At 34.9% G+C, this 14,284-nt stretch overlaps 2 long non-coding RNA genes across 2 annotated transcripts; both read left to right on the top strand.

The window, feature by feature from the left end:
- Positions 1-1,037: 1,037 nt before the first annotated feature.
- LOC131065907 (uncharacterized) lies at positions 1,038-5,026 on the top strand. Its single transcript, XR_009111517.2, has 8 exons — positions 1,038-1,235; positions 1,371-1,420; positions 2,555-2,617; positions 2,732-2,967; positions 3,072-3,129; positions 3,282-3,418; positions 3,514-3,669; positions 3,760-5,026. It is a non-coding gene; the product is annotated as an uncharacterized LOC131065907 (long non-coding RNA).
- Positions 5,027-10,089: 5,063 nt separating this feature from the next.
- On the top strand, positions 10,090-12,129 carry LOC131873708 (uncharacterized). Its single transcript, XR_009371623.1, has 3 exons — positions 10,090-11,723; positions 11,811-11,873; positions 11,969-12,129. It is a non-coding gene; the product is annotated as an uncharacterized LOC131873708 (long non-coding RNA).
- The last annotated feature ends 2,155 nt before the right edge of the window (positions 12,130-14,284 follow it).

Here is a 14,284-nt window from a genome sequence, read left to right on the forward strand (position 1 = left end):
AATTAGTTTTATTCGTTGTCAAATGGTAAAGGCCACGATTGAATAAAAATGATCCTGATAGAACTGTTATTGAACATGATAATGGTTTTACAATGGTTAATACAAGGTCGTTTGAACCAGTTGGGGATGAGCCCTATGTTCTTCCAAGCCAATGTGAGAAGGTATTTTACTCAAAGGTTCCACATAAACCGGGTTGGTCATTTGTTGTTAGACATGATCCAAGAGGAAGGCCGATAAAGTATAATATGATGGAAGAAGAAAATATCGAAGAAGTAGAAGATGAAGTAGATGATGATCACGATTGCCAGTTTCTCGATGATGATGAAGAAGAAGCTGATGATGATGATGATGATGATGATGATGGTGGTGGTGGTGGTGGTGGTGGTGGTGGTGGTGATGATGATGATGATGATGGTGATGGTGATGGTGATGGTGATGGTGATGGTGATGGTGATGATGGTGATGACGATGACGAAGACGATGATGATGATGATGATGATGATGATGACGATGACGATGACGATGACGATGATGATGACGATGATGATGATGGCGATGATGATTATGATGTTCATGATGATGAATTAAATGTACGAGGTATGCGATTAGTATATTATCTATTTAATATTGATTTCTTGATAGAATTTGTTTTTACTTATATGGTTACATAATTAATTCATCATGTTTTAAATTGTAATGCCATTACATAATTAATTCATGATGCACCTTTTAATATGGAGATGGAGATGGAGAGTGTGATTATTTATGTGACATTTTTAAAACTTGGTGTTTATCTATGGAATTTGGATTCTTTATTAGCTATGTGATGGATGTTGATTTAAAATACATATGTGATGGATTACATGTTTATGATAATACATGTGACATTTTTTGAACTTTGTATTTATTTATAGAATGTGGATTGTTTATTACCTATGTGATGGATGGTGATTTATGATACATATGTGATGGATTACATGTTCATGATGACACATATCTAATGCTAATTATGATGCTCAATTACATATATGATGATACATCATGTGATGCTTATGATACATATGTATTTATTGTTTATCAACTTACAAATGTAATGCTTATGATGCTCAATTAATGGTGTTGATTTCATGTATAGTCCCTGTGTGATGTTGTCACCCTTGGTCGGAACAGGTCGTTGACTATAGACACCGTAAACCATTTAGTTGAGGATCCTGCATAGTCTACATAAAGTAAAGGTAAGGAATTAAAAAATTTACAATGATTTTGATGACAACATATTTTTATTATTTAATACTCTTTTTGTCTACAAAGTTCATGTTGTGTACTGTGTAATTTTTAGCTAACATAAGATAATTGAATTACATGTGCAGGAACCTGAACCCCTTTGACGAGGATCCTGCACAGTCTCATGGATGGATAGGTATAACTAGTCAATACACCTTATAGAAATAGTTTATTTTTAAAAAAATACTTGGAAAACAAACTTCCTCAATTTTTTAAACATCGACATTAGCAACAAATCTAATACAGTTATCAACGTGCTTGAGGCCTCAATTGGAATTATTCAAATTTTAATCCCAACATCAACTTTAGGGCCAAATTCTTCATCAACATTACCCTCATTTGCAAAATTTCTCTGTCATTACCAACTAACTCTCTCATTTGATGGAGTGTAGGTACCCCCAAATAGGTATTTGTAAGATGTGTCTTCCTCAAGTGAGGGAAATACAGAAATAGAAAATGAAAGTGAGACATGTAGTAGGTCTACAATAGGGAGATCAACTAGAGGTCAAAAGATTAGAAAAAAATTCAATAAATGCATGAAATTTTTCCTTGATCAAGGGGGGTCATGTTCTTATGATGATGAGACCAAAGGCGACATTGAGGTGCCATTGAGGTACAAACATCTACAGAAACAATGGGTACTCAAGGAACTTCCTCTATTAAACACCAATTTTTGTGTTAACGATAAGATATATCGCATATCACCTTCGTCGTTACATGGTTTCGACATATTTTCCATGGACGACATAAAGGTCTCTTACAACAAAGTTGTTGAATTGATGGAGTTTGTCAGACCTTGTTACAATTACAATAATTAGATGGAAATTGTTCGATATAAAAAAAGTATGCGTAGGTATGCATTGTCAACAAATTATATACGACAAAAAGATAATGATCAAAGTAAACAAGTGGCTATATACATTGATGGTCGGCCAAACGAAACAAAGAATAATGTAGGTTTTATAAATAGTACACGACTTGGGTCAACTAATAAACAACCCAATTGCATATTTGAGGCACGCAAGGGAAATCATGTATTCGTATGTGTGATAAAATCAATAAGTGTAGGGGAAGATCTTCTAATCTATTATAGTTTTAATCGTATAGATAGAAACAAAATTAATATCATGGGGGTGGTACGTACTATATACCATTTAAATTAACCAACCTCCAATTAATGACTCCAATATACCATTTTATTATGAAGTTTTTTTTCTAAGTCTATTGGTTTAATTTCGCTCACGTTTTTTATATTTTTTCTTTGTCACAGGGCGATATGGATCCATCACATAGCGCAGATAGGGATGTAGGTTGCGACACTTCTATCGAGCAGGTAAACCTTATTGTAATTGTACAAATTAGATAGAAGCAAACTGTTACATTATTATGTTCTTTTTTTGAGTGTTTTAGATTAATTTTGTAATTGTTAATGATATTCTTGGCACAGACATATGTTTGGGGAAAGGGAAAGGGAGCTGGAGTACCTGAGCACCTCTCTAGGGATGTGGACTCAACAAGATTAAGCGATGATGACCTTGAAAATTCCACACACCCTATGGAATTCATAAAAAAAGACTTAGAAAAATTAGTAAAGAGATTGTTGCTTTGGCATCCATGTATCCTATGATTGATAAGATACGAGAGAGGGTGCAAGTATTGATTCAGACAGCAGAAAACTTGCAAGTAAGCAGTAATGAAAGCTTTAATTATAACAAAAGTTCAATAATGGTTTATATTTCACTCTCTTTTATGTCAATAACTAAAATATGTATGTGTTGTTTTTACAGCAATTTCTGCGCCCTCATGAAAATGGTGACCATGATCAGGGTATTGCAGGTACTTCAGGTGATGACGATTTTCTTGGATTATCGCTTGCTTGGTTTATCACTTTGAGTACCCAAAACACAGCATACTTGATATTGTCAATGCTCATAATAAAGGTACATCCTTGTTTACAATTCTTACACTTTTCATATATTTAATGTATTATTCTTCAGGTGTTGTCAATGTTCCTGTGCAAATGTCATCGCTGCGTCATCAGAGGTAGCCCCACATGTATTGCCGACTGTAATGTCGGCAATACGTAGCATGCAGACATCTTCTACTGCATGTCATATTGGCCTGCCCACTGTTGGTAGGTCCCTCTTTTTCTCTATCTTCTGTTATGTGTTTATTTCCCTTCAAGCATTCTTTCTTGGGGGCATTTCATAGTGGATTCATTTTCTGCAGCAGGAGATGCACATGAGGATGCACCAAAGGTGACTATTACTGATAACATACCATCATTTCCTGGATCTTCTTGTATTGCTAATACGGGAACGTTGCAGGCCACATTGGTGGTGAGCGATCAAGAAATGATTCCCTTAAAGATACAGAAGGTTCCAGGTACTTTAAAATTATTATTATATATAGTCTAATTGTAATTTACTTTATGATCACTCATTTTGGACTAATGATCCCATGAATTTTTTGCAGGAAAATGATATTTTCTATAAACATCTTAGTGACATTGCATTGCATATATTTGGGCCCACCATATGTAAAAAGTGGTACATCATATGTGAACTAACCCTAATCCACTATTTTGATTTCATATCATTGCTAAAAGAGTTTTCCTTTGATCCATTTCTTGAACTATAATAAATGTAGCTTCAGTTCATTTATGAATCTAACAGGTTTGTTTTTGCTTTAAAAGGTGGAATAACCAAGAAAAAAGGTTAAAAGATGAATTGACAAACCAAATGGTTGAGTGGTTTGGAAATTACACCTTTGACAAAACCAAGCTCCTTGAAAAAGCTGACACATATCTAAAGTATGTGAGGGACCAATACAAGACCCATTTAGAGAAGAACCTAAAGTACGAGTGTCCCCCTATGATTCCAAAGAGGGAGTGGAAGGACCTGATTTTGGATGCCAAGGAGAGAATTTAAAGTAAAAAAAGAAATACACCACCAGACGCCAAAAGAAGACACGTGATACTATTATGAATGTAATTATGTACTAATTAATTACTTTGTATATTTATATAATCTAACATATTTCAAACTTTTTATAGACTGAGTGACACGTCAAAGGCAACCAAGGCAAGACAAGAAAAGAACGTGCAACACAAACTCGACTCTGGTGGTTATATGAAACTTGTTACACGGGTTGTAAGTATCTCATGTAAATGAAATATTGCATCAAAATATTAATAAATTTCAAATGATTTTTTTTTTAATCAAACAATGCAAGCAAAATAAAGGATACCAAGCAAAAATGTAGGGCTCTGAATTCAATAGAGCGCCCACAGAAGATGACAAGAGAATTGCCTACTAGCAAGGCTATACACTCGTGGTTGATCGACTACAAGAATTGAGTGGGCATACACAATATTTGAGTGCATCAGTCATATAGGTAAATATGCTAAATGGAAATTATTTCAAATTGAATACTTAACCAATAATCTAATTTGTGTTGAGTTCCAACATAAAGTGACTATATTTGTTTTAAATAAGCAAGCAATGATAACAATGTGCATGACAGTGGAATACAGCCTGCTAATCATGAAACACCACCTGCACATGAAGGTTCAGATGTGCATCCCAGTAGTGGAAGTATTCATTTGCTATTCAAATTTAATTATGTAGTTATTAATGTTGGTAAATGCACACTCCAATGAGAAATTGTAGGTGATTGAAGGTTTTGTCATTGATGACAACCTTGCAATCATATGATACCGGCAAGACAGAATACTGACACCAGCAATGACAAACTCTACACTGGCACATAGAACGCCAGCAGTGAAAGGAAAGACATCGACATGTTGGCGGACAAGAATTTTGTTTAAAATGTATTTGGTAATTAATTGTAAAATCATTGTAAACCGACATGGCGAGTTGTAATATGACTCATATATGTATGAGATCATTGTATATCATTTTGTAATAAGGAGATAGGCAAAAATAATGCAAACCAAATGTGCGAATTATCGGTTAAGGGTTTATGTATGTAGCAAAGCTTAAACCGGTACTGGATCTGGCATAACAGATGCTAATTTGAAGCAGTACAAGACATTGGATTAATATAATCCATTTTTGTAAGTCAGTGTGACTTCTTTTGTAATTGAGCACTGAGCTCTACACACTTGGCCTTCCTGCACATGCCCCTATTGTAAGAGTAATATTCCCTTATTGGCCAGTAAGCAAATATTGTGGGTCACAAATCCCATCGAGGTTTTTCCCACATCGGGTTTCCTCGTTAAAATATTGTGTTATGGTGTTCTTCTTATGTGGTTGTTGTTATTCTTGTTTATTGCATTATTTTTGGTTTACCAGTACATAGTTTTAACATGCTTTTCATGTTTTAAATCAAGTAAATCCACACACCGGTTAGATACTGATTCACCCCCCCCTCTCACTATCTTTGGGAATCCTAACAATTGGTATCAAAGCCTGGTCCTCTATTTTCAGAAGCATAACAACTTGAGGAATATCTTGTCACCGGTAGAGATAGAAAACTTGAGAAAGCAATTGGAAACAACTCTTTCAGACTATGATGCAGAAAAAGTGAAGAATATCAAACTTGAAGATGATCTAAAGGTTGCTTAGGATTTTATTCAAGCACTTCAAGAAAATCTTACCATTGCAAGAAACAAGAGAAGAGAACTTTGTGAAAAGATGCAGAATGAGAATGATGCAAATGAAACTCTTAATGATCTGGTAAACAAGCTAAGACAAGAGATCGGTACAACAAAGAATGAGATGCAGGATATGACTATGAGATTTTATAAAGAAATTGAAGATAGAAAGAAGAATGAAGAAGACTTAGTTAGAAGACTAAATGATCCTGGAAATGAAAACACAAGACTCAGTCATGAAAATGATATGTTGAAGACAGATCTAATGCATACACAAAATGACGGAACTGAACTCATGAGATAGAAAGGAATCTTGGAGAACGAACTGATTGTTGTAAATCATCACAAGGAGAAATCCAAGAAAAGTTTAGAAGAATTTGGTGACATGCTGAAGAATCAGAAACCAAATGGTGATACAAATGGCCTTGGGTTTGAAATTGGTGAAAGCTTTGGTACTGCAAACAATCATGATCATAACAAATTGGTAAGACAACCTACTGCTTATAAATTTAATGGCAAATGCTTTAACTGTAACAAGTATGGTCATAGAGCAAATCAGTGTAGATTTAGATATTATCAGAACACTAATACACCCATCGGTCAATGTTCTAAATGCAACAAAGTTGGTAATAATTTAGAAAATTGCAGAATGAATGTGAAATGTTATGTTTGTGGAAGATTTGGGCACTTATCTAATCAATGCAGAACACATATCGACATAGGATATGGGAAATCTATCCAGAAGAACAATGTGACTTGTTATGCTTGTAACAAGATTGGACATATTGCAAAATTTTGTAGAAGCAAGTCCTCATCGACAAATAACAAAGGTCCTAGTTTAAAAGGTAAAGAAAAAATTGAAGAGGTAAAGAAAGAATTTTGAAAAGAATGGATCAGAAAGTCAGATCATAATATTGATGGGAGTACTCGTCCACTGGCAGAACAAAGTAACATTCCACCGGCAGGAGACTCTTCATCTAACTGAAGAAAATTATTTTGGGGGTTTAGCAACAAAATAAAAAACATGCTATTATTCCCTTAGTTGATGGTAAGAAGTTGAAATTACTTCTATACCGGTAGATGAGTTAAGTTGTGACTTAACCGGCAAGCATTAAATGTGGTAGTTGGTGAAAATAACATTATAAAGCAAATGTTTTGGCTCCTTTTTCATTCAGCGAACATTCAAATCCTCGAGAGCACGAAAATTCCCGAGCAAAGGTATTCCAAGTGAAGAAGTGAAGCAATCCATCAAATCATTCATCCTTAAGGCAGATTGTGGTATTTATAGCTATGACATCTTCATCCACTCCTGAATTTATTGCAAACCCTACTGTTGTTGAGGTTGTTAAGCGACCTAGACCCGTATTTCAGCTAGTTCCCAAAATTGCAAAGAAAGATGATAGCATAAGTGCATTCTTTCAAATTCCTAAAGGAGTAGTATATGTTGAAGACCCTAGGATATATATATACATTGTCATATTGATGAACTAGGTGATGATGAAATTAAAAATATGTATAAGACTGTAATCTGTGATGATTCCGGAAATGTCAAACCTGAACATAAGATAGTAGAAACCTTAGGTTTCACTGAAATTCTTAGTATCCCAGATTTTCCCAAGGATGTTATAAGGATTGTGTTAAGGTACATAGTGTATTTTTTCGGTTAGACTCTATTCATAAAATCACAAAAGAAGCAGTAAAAGCTGTAATAGGGTTACCCTCCACTGGTAACAGACCAGACAAAACAAAGAAGGTCTTAAATGACATGGTGACAAACCTAACTGGTGCAACATTTGATAAGAGATCTCTAAGGGTAAACGATGTGAAGGATATAAATGTCAAATTTATCAATATGATCTTAGGTTATAAGGCTACACATGCAAATAGGTTAAACTCAATTTCTAGCCTATGTATCAAGAGTGCTTATGACATGGTCAATGATAATGCAAGGATAGACATATGTGAATGGCTTAAAGACAAGTTGATAGACAATTTAGGAAAGATCAAAAGAGACAAAAAGGGAACATTCAGATTTGGAAACTTGCTTGTTTGTCTGATGCTATACATAACCAAACAGGTACCCAATATTGGTGCTAGAGATTTTGGATTTGATATACCGGTTGGAAAACAACTATCAAATCTATTGAACAATATGGGAGAAAACAGGGAGAAAAACATAAATGAGCATTTTCAAGCACTAAAGGCTCAAATGAAAACTAGAGTAAGGTTATCACAAGCTATTGTGGACAAGTATCAAAAGGAAATCTGTTTTGTGATCAAGAAAGATGAAATTTGGATGGAGGCAGTTATCCCTAGAACCATTTGGGTAACTGAAATGGGCTATGAAACAGATGACAACATCATAGAAACTTATGCAAAAGCCCTCCTTGAAGCTCCTAAGGAATCGGAAGAGAAAGTATTTTTAGTGCAGAAACAATTGAAAGCACAATACAATCAAGGAAAAGAGTTAAGACCATAGAAGCAGCCGTTAGAAAAGGAACCCAACAGGAAAAGGCAATCAAGGAAGATGTGTTAAAACAAACTGGTATAACTGAAAGTGAGTTGTAAGCACTTCAACCAGAAACACATCTTTCACCGGTTGGAACTTCTTTTGAAAGTGACATACCTGCTGTAATCAAGAGAGTTGAGAGGAAAAGAAAACCTTCACCCGTGCCTTCTCCTACACATAAAAGGACAAGACAAAAGCAACAGGTAGTAATGCCTTTGACAAAGAAGATTACTCATAAGAAGAAGGTGGAACAAACTATTGCTCCTATTGACAAACTTCTTAGCGAAATAACAGAAGATGGTAAGCTGAAGAATATCAATAAAATATATAATACACTATTCGCTGATGATAAGGAAAGTATAGAGAACAGTGTAATTTTGCACTTAGATATATACAAGAAATTCTTAATTCAAGTTGTTGATGAAATTCCAAATGACTTGTATAGGAGATTAGAAGCTAGAAGATTATCTATTGTTGAACTAGATAAAAAGATTAAGATTGAAAAATTACTGGTAGTGCATCCAGTTAACTCACCTGATGAAATAGACAAATTAATTAGTGAGGCTAACAAGACAGTATTTTATATTGCTCACCGACATGTAGCATTAATGGCACGCAGAGTAAAGGAAGTTTCTGAGGAAACTGTTGATGGATGGGATATTTTCTTTGTGGAGAAAGAAAAAGAGGAAGAATTACTCAGACCTAAAACTATCAAAGTATATCAAAAAGATAGAGAAAAGGGTAAAGGCAAGGTAGGTGGACCACCAAGTTTAAAAATAATTGACAGTATGCCCCCACCTCCTTCAGATACTCCACCTGTAGATATCAGCGAAAATCAACCGGCCACTAAGAGTATGGAGACTTCGGTAGAAGATACAAACCCTGAATCAGAAGTTTTGTATACAGTAAATGTAGATACTCAGGAAGTTAATGTCGTGGTTGACAGAGAGACCACTGAGGATAAGGAGAAAGATGTGAACACTGAGTCACTGGTTGCAGAGGTTGAATTAAACACAGAAAAGCCTACACAGACAGATCAACTAGCGAAGGATACCATTGAGAAACCGGTAGATACAATAGATAAACCATCTGAAGAACCGACTAAGCAAAGTTCAAAGGCACAAACTGAGGAACCAGCAACTGAAAACTCAGAGAAACCTTCTGAGACATGGTTAGAGAAACCCAAACCAGTACAGGTTGAAGCACAGGTACAGATAGAGATAGTGCCTCTGGCACAAATTGAAAAGCCTAAACCTTTGTTTGTGGAAATGCAAACACAAGCTGACCTACCAGAGGTCAAACAAAGCAAGGAAATAACTACAACCGGTAGCATGGCTATTGTAAAAACTGTTGGACAAACATCTGGTACAGCTATGACAAAATTTAGACATACTAATGTAACTGAGGTCTTATTAGATTCAATAAAGAAGATCACGAAATGCAATGCACAAGCCTATAAGGCTATTGATGATACCATACCAATTGTCAAATTGATAGCACCAAAGTGCAGTGTTGAGGATAAAGATTCTTTAGGTCAACTAGACACATTGTCTAAGTTTATCACCGGCAACCTAATAACTATTGATCAAATGAATGAGGATACATTTAAGGAGAGACTAATAAAAGAAAAAGAGAAATTCTTTGAGGATATTGTAAAGAAAAACAAGGAAGGAATGGACACCCTTTTACCGGAACTTGGAGAAATAATCTATGACTTCAAGAAACTATACAGGGACACCTGCAAAACAAATGTTTTAAACGAGGATCTTGACAAGGCGATTAGAAAAGCACAAGAGAAAATAAATAATATTGCTAACAATCTGATTGGCACATCAGATTCATTTTTGGAATTAGAAAAGAAAATTGCAGAGCGGGAAGAGAAAATCAAGAAATTGGAGAAAGACAAACAGGAAATAAAGGACAAGGCAAAGGACTTAAAATGCATACTTAGCCCAAGACTAGAGTATCTTATTTCTTTAAGAAAAGAAATATCTGAGGCTCTGGTTCCCAAACTGAAGACACTAGAAGAGCAAGTGCACATACTCACCAGTATAGTGCAAAGAACACAAGAGGCAATAAAAGACTGCAAAACATTCTGCAATGGCATAAATTTAGTTTTGACAGATATCTTTCATATTGTAACCCACCTGTTACAAGAATCCAAGTGGGACTCCACTGACAGCGAATGACAACCTTTGTCATTGATGTCAAAGGGGGAGTAGTGGGATGAGAAAAATGGTCAGATAAAGGACATCATCTGCTCAGGGGGAGCATACAGTTTTGGAAAAACATTTTGGCAGACTATTTTTGGATATCATTTTTTTTTGGACACTTTTTTATTTTTCTCATGAGTGTTGCCATCAATGCCAAAGGGGGAGATTGTTAGCAAATGCACACTCCAATGAGAAATTGTAGCTGATTGAAGGTTTTTTCATTGATGGAAACCTTGCAATCATATGATATCGGAAAGACAGAATACCGGCATCGGCAACGACAAACTCTACACCGACACACAGAACACTGATAGTGAAAGGAAAGACATCGGCATCCTGGCCGACAAGAATTTTGTTTAAAATGTATTTTGTAATTAATTGTAAAATCACTGTAAACCGACATGGTGAGTTGTAATATGACTCATATATGTATGAGATCATTGTAGATCATTTTTTAATAAGGAGATAGGCGAAAATAATGCAGACCTAATATGTGAATTATAGGTTAAGTGTTTATGTATGTAGTAGAGCTTAAACCGGTACTGGATCTGGCATAGCAGATTCTAATTTGAAGCAGTACAAGAGATTGGATTAATATAATCCATTTTTGTAAGTCAGTGTGATTTCTTTTGTAATTGAGCAGTGAGCTCTGGGCACTTGGCCTTCTTGCATGTGCAGGACCCTATTGTAAGGGTAATATTCCCTTATTGGCCAGTAAGTGAATATTGTGGGTCACAAATCTCACTGAGGTTTTTACCACACCGGGTTTCCTCGTTAAAATACTGTGTTATGGTGTTCTTCTCATGTGGTTGTTGTTATTGTTATTTATTGCATTATTTCTGGTTTACCAGTACATAGTTTTAACATGCTTTTCATGTTTTAAATCAAGTAAATCTACACACTGGTTAGATACTGATTTACCCCCCCTCTCAGTATCTTTGGGAATCCTAACAGTTAATACAATAAACATCTTAATTTGTAATTAGAGTAGTAATTAATGTAACCTTTTTTGTTAATATTTTAGAGCATGTAGTCGGTGGTGACCAAGTGGAGCATGATCTGGGTACACAACATCAGGAACGTGATGTTCCCCAATCAGGTAAAGAGGACCAATGTTATTCCTTTAAACAAATATAATTGCAATTGGTGTTCAACATTAATGTAACCTTTAGTATTTCAACTCCAGGTGATCTAGAGGGTGTTCAACATGTTGAGGTTGAGGATAGACAAAATGATGTGGCTCCATCAGGTAAAGAGTGCAACATTTATGTTCTCTAAATTAACAAAATACTTGTAACAATAATAGTTTTTTTTTTACTTTAACCCATTTCTTTGTTATTGCAGAGGACCCCCCTTTGCTTCAGTGTCCTCGTCCTCAGTATAGGACTAGGCATACATCAAGATCACGAGCAGAGGGAAGAACAACTATGGAGGGGGGAAATGATGAAGAAACTGATGTTCCACTTAGTTTTTTCATAGCTTCAAAGAAAAACCAAAAAAACAAATGATTGTAATCTACCTTATTTGATAATGACTGATTTTTATGTGTTAATGAATGTAATTATGTGCTAATGAATGGTTATGAATGATATGTGTTAATTAATATTGATGAATGTTGCATGTTAATTAATGTTAATCAATGTTACATGTTAACGAATGTTATGTGATATTAATGAATGAATGTTATATTTTATTAATGGTAGAAAGATTAAATGTTATAAGATGTTAACTGGAAATTTAGAGTGATGTTGGGGGGGGGAGGGGCCAAATGAGCTTCCACCTTCATGTGGTTGGCCCTGTTAAGTAGATAATATTAAACTATTCTCAAAACCAAACGAAGCTCAACAAGATAGCACACTTTTCAATATTTCATTATGTTGCACAATTAATCTTATTGAATCTTAATTGCAGGGTCCAACAAAGCCAACATGAACAACAACACCACAAGTTGATGGGTACAATGAACTCCCATATTGTCTTGTATGTACACTAACAGTATGAGTTGCTTCTAGTGTTGATATCCATGGCGGGACTGCAAAAGTTATGAATATGCCTCATCCTTATAAGTTTTTTTATTACTTGTCATTTTCTTTAGCATTTTGTTACTTCATGAATGAGATGTTTTCAGATGTCTATTCCATGAATACCTCTCTATTGTATGCTTCATGATCGATGTGTCTTCAACATGTACACTCCATGAGAACCTTTCTCATATATGATTGTACCTTATGTGTATTTATTTGTTACTTCATGGTTTACATGTATGATCCATGCCTTGCATGTATTCATATGTATGGGTTGTGCTTTACATATCTCCTTCATGCCTTATGAGCATTACTTCATGCCTTGCAATCTTCTCAAAATATTGCAAAATCATTCAACAAGAAAAAGAGTAGTAGAGGCTACATACCAAAATAAATTAGATCTCCCTCTTTATTTCTACACTTTCTTCCCTATTTTCTTCCTCCCTTCTTTATCACTTCCCTTTTTCTTTATTTTTCCTTGAGATAACTAACCTTTTCTCCTTAATGTTCTTCATAAATCCAAAGGCTCCTTTACACTCCCCCACTTTACATCCATGGCAACTACCTCCATAGCTTCACTTAGTGTGAAGTAATTATTCTCCTCTACCATGGCCTTCATATATCTTTCATATATCCTTTCATATATTACCATCCATATATATATATATATATATATATATATATATATATCGACCTCATTCTAAGACTTTGAATTTGCCTCTTCTACCTCATTATGTGACAAAAAAATGTGAGGATTTAAGAGAAGCTTCAAATTATAATAGCCCTAAGCATTGGTTCAAAAAGAGTGTCATATTATGCCTCCTAGATTGGATGGCTATGATCCTCATCACACTATTAAGCTTTTTCCTCCTCACTGGATTGTTTGCACTCGTGATGATAGAATTGTGAAGATTATATTTCAACAATATTTCTTTTTTTTTTTCTCGCTTCTGATTCAACTCTTTATATGTCCTAAAATTGTATGAGCCTAATAGCTTTTACTCTTGTTGATAGTTTGGTGGCTCTGAAAAATGGCTCGTTCAAAGAAGCGTGATCCTTGTAATTTTGGCCTTCCATGATGTGAAAAAGAGCTTATGTTATGAATAATGGTCCAGATGATTTAGTTATTTCTTATTATGTTGAGTATGAGTAAATTTGGGATTCCTTGGCTATGGTCACTATTTTGTACTAACTATTTTCATTTAGTGTGATTTGAGCATGGACTTCAAGTAATCATGAGGGTGGAAACAATCTTCAAGTGTTAGGGGGTACGTAGCCTTGACCAACGGATGAAAGTATCGAGAAAGTACAGGGGATTAATGTGTAGATCAATGCATCATTCACCTGTTAATTCCTAGCAACATTCTCAAATAAACAAGCAAAGAGGTATGTTGAGTGCATATATACTTTTTATGTTGCCATGATATAAGTAAGATATCAAACATGTAACTTAGATTGATTTGCAATTTCATTCATAAATATTAGATCTTCCTTATGGATTTTTGAATGCATAATCTCTCGTTGATTTCAATATCTTTATTCCAAGTACTCTTTTCAGCATGAAACTCCACTCATTGAGGTCTCTTACTAAATGCAAGTCAGTTATCCTATCAATGATGATATGTTTTGCATGCAT

This window comes from Cryptomeria japonica, chromosome 2 (genome assembly GCF_030272615.1).
Source record: "Cryptomeria japonica chromosome 2, Sugi_1.0, whole genome shotgun sequence".
NCBI classification, from domain to species: Eukaryota; Viridiplantae; Streptophyta; class Pinopsida; order Cupressales; family Cupressaceae; genus Cryptomeria; species Cryptomeria japonica.